Source organism: Chlorocebus sabaeus, chromosome 2, assembly GCF_047675955.1.
Source record: "Chlorocebus sabaeus isolate Y175 chromosome 2, mChlSab1.0.hap1, whole genome shotgun sequence".
In the NCBI taxonomy this organism is placed as follows: domain Eukaryota; kingdom Metazoa; phylum Chordata; class Mammalia; order Primates; family Cercopithecidae; genus Chlorocebus; species Chlorocebus sabaeus.
The window spans coordinates 20,763,780-20,767,316 of NC_132905.1; the positions used below are offsets into that span (position 1 = coordinate 20,763,780).

A 3,537-nucleotide genomic window follows, 5' to 3' on the forward strand; every position below is an offset into this window, starting at 1 on the left:
CCACCATGCTCGGCTAATTTTTTATATTTTTAGTAGAGATGGCATTTCACCATTTTGGTCAGACTGGTCTTGAATTCCTGACCTCAAGTGATCTACCCGCCTTGGCCTCCCAAAGTGCTGGGAATATAGGCATGAGCCACTGGGCCTAGCCCACAAAACTTTTTTGTCCTAATCTTTTCTTAAGGCCTTCAAGGACTCCAATGATACAAAGTTAAAACTTTTGATATTGCTCCATAGGTCATTGAAATTTCACCATTTTTTATTTTTCTATTCTTCAGCTAGGATATCTCTTTTAAAAAAAATTTAAAAATTATTTTATAATGCTTCATGAATTTGCATATCATCCTTGTACAGGGCCATGCTAATCTTCTCTGTATCATTCTAATTTTAGTATATGTACTGCTGAAATGAGGACAGGTAGGATACTTCTATTGACCTATCTTCAAGTTTGTTGACTCTCTGTCACCTCTTGTCTCTTGTTAAGCCTATCCAGTGACCTTTAAAAAATACAGATATTGAATTTTTAAATTCTAGCATGTTCATTTGATTCTTTTCTGTAGTTTCTATTTATCTGTTGAAATTTCCTATTTATTCATTTATTTGAAGGATATTTTCAGTCCTTGAGTATAGTTACAATGGTTATTTTAAAGTTATTTTATACTGGTTGGAATTTCTGAGATGCAGATGCTAAGACAGAATTAGAAATACAAAAGATTTATTGTGGAGTGACACCTGTGAAAGAAAATGGGAAGAAGCAGGATTTAAGCAGGGGAGCTGTCACCTCACGATGAATTCCTAATACTATGTCTGCCAGCCTGACGGGGGAGCTCTGGAGCAACAGTTGCCTACTAAGGGAATTCCCCCATTGGGCAGAAATGTCTAAGCCTTTGATACTGCCTTGCTTAGGCATTGACTGGAAGCCATCCAGAGAAAATGGGACTAAAAAAATCTGTTCTGTTCTTTTAGCCTTAGCTGGTTTAGTAGCTTTAAAATATGTGAATTTGGCTGGGATGAACTACATTTTACAAACTTCTTTACCTATACGTTTCTTGTTTTTTTTTTTTTTTTTTTTTTTTTTGAGAAGGAGTCTCACTCTGTTGCCCAGGCTGGAGTGCAGTGGTGTGAACTCGACTCACTGCAACCTCCGCCTCCCGGGTTCAAGCGATTCTCCTGCCTCAGCCTCCTAAGTAGCTGGGATTACAGGCACGTGCCACCACGCCCAGCTAATTTTTGTATTTTTAGTAGAGACGGGATTTCATTGTGTTGGCCAGGATGGTCTTGATCTCCTGACCTCAATATCTACCCTCCTTAGCCTTCCAAAGTGCTGGGATTACAGGCGTGAGCCACTGCACCCGGCCAAGACAGGTTCTTGTGGGAGATTTGGAGTGCCGAAGTGAAGCAGCAACCATATTTTTGTTCACATAGGCTATTTCTTATCTTCAGGTGTACCTTTGAGTTCTTGCATATCCTTGTGTGAATTTCTTCCATTCTATTATGTGAGTAATTTCTTGGCCAGGCAGCCCTTGTGTCTCTATGGATTGAACAGGCTATTCAGGTACTTCCTTAGCTCAGGAAAACTTTCTTCTGACATATATTTAATTATTGCCTCTTTTCCTTCTCCTATTTTGTCTCCACCTGGAACTTCTGTTCTTTACATGTTAGGACTCCTGGATCTTTCGTCTAAATCTTTTATATTTTCCAGTATGACTTTTATCTCATTATCTTTCTTCTCTATACTTTAAGATTTTTTTTTTATACTTAATCTTCCAGGTTTCTAGTTGAGGGCTCAATGATGATATCCCCTCCTTCAATTTATTTACTATTTCTTTTTTTAAAATCTCAAAGTTCTTTTCTTTTCTTTTAAAAATAGAAAAAGAGATGGGGTCTTGCTATGTTGATAGGCTGGTCTCGAACTCCTGTCCTCAAGTGATCCTCCCATCTGTCTCACAAAGTGCTATGATTATAGGCATGAGCCACTGCCCTCAGCCAAAACTCAAAGTTCTTGTTTTAAGCTTCAAAAGTTCTTTTTTTTTGTGATGTATGTGGATCTTAAAGCTTACTATCATTTTTTTTGCAAATGCAGATGTTAATTTGTCCCTTCAAGCTCCAGTTCTAGTCAGCAAACATGCGATATGTTTGTTCTACCTCATCCTCCTCTGGAGATCCCTTTGTTGAGCCGTTATCTTTTGGTATCTGTTTCTTTGGGTGCAGATCTGGCTGAGAAGTGTCCTTAAAGATGAGCAGGAATGAAGGGTCTCAGACCCTGAGGACTTGTGGTTCATGAGAGGCTGTCATCCCCCTGCCAAGGCATCCACAGGAGGCTTCGCTGCTCCCTGGTCTCTCTGGACTTTCTCAGACTTGTGAGTGGGTAATCCAACCCATGCTAGCAACTTTCTGAATTAGTAAAGGTCAAGAAGGCTCAGTAGTCTCCTGCAGGGTCTAAGGAGCCTGAAAACGCAACTTTTCCCTGAAATGGCCACTTTTGACCCTTACCCTTTTATTGCTCATGAGTTAATTGTCTAAGAGGAAGGAAACCCCCATAGCAGTGATTTTTGCAGGAATCGGGTCTTGCTCACGAAAGACAGTAGCCTGGAATTGGAATCAGGGAAGGAAAGGGCATTCATTCAGGCTCCACTCTCCTCAGGATCCCCTTGTCGAGGTATAATTTCCAAAATATTGAAAACTCAACTTTCCATATGGTGAGCATGGGTTGTAGATTCAATTAACTCATTAATGTGTGAACCAGCCCAACATGGTAAGAAGAGTTCAAAAAAAGTATAGGAGAGGCTGGGCATGGTGGCTGAAGCCTGTAATCCCAAAACTTTGGAAGGCCAAGGTGGGCAGATCACTTGAGGTCAGTCAGGAGTTCGAGACCAGCCTGGCCAACATAGCAAGACCTTTTCTCTACTAAAAATACAAAAATAGCTGGGCATGGGGGCAGGCACTGTAGTCCCAGCTACTCAGGGGACTGAGACACAAGAATAGCTTGAACCTGGGAGGTGGAGGTTGCAGTGAGCCGAGATTGCACCACTGCACTCCAGCCTGGGTGACAGAGCGAGACTCTGTCTCAAAAAAATAAAAAAAAAAAAAACAAAAAAAAAACAGTGTAGGAGAGATAGAAATATTTAGAGTTACTTGTCTTAGTTCATTTTCTGTTGCTTATGACAGAATACCTGAAACTGGGTAATTTATAAAGAAAAGAAATTTGTTTCTTACAGTTATGGAGGTTGAGAAGTCCAAGGTAAAGGGACCACATCTGCTGAGGGCCTTTTTGCTGGTGGGGACTCTCTGCAGAGCCTCGGGATGGCACAGGACATCACATGGTGAGGAGGCTGAGCGTGGCAGCTCAGGTCTGTTTTCCTTTTCTTAGAAAGCCACAAGGCCCACTCCCGTGGTAACCCATTCATCCTTGAATGGATTAATCTGTTAGTGAGGGCAGTGTCTCACAACCCAGTTCTCATAAAGGCATCTCCTCCCAGTACTGCCATATTGGAGATTACATTTCAACATGAATTTTGGAGAAGACAAATATTCAAA

At 41.1% G+C, this 3,537-nt stretch overlaps 1 non-coding gene across 1 annotated transcript; it reads right to left on the bottom strand.

Annotated features, from left to right (window-relative positions):
• Nucleotides 1-309: 309 nt before the first annotated feature.
• Nucleotides 310-415, bottom strand: LOC119618746 (U6 spliceosomal RNA). Its single transcript, XR_005235106.2, has one exon. It is a non-coding gene; the product is annotated as a U6 spliceosomal RNA (small nuclear RNA).
• Between the last annotated feature and the right edge of the window lie 3,122 nt (nucleotides 416-3,537).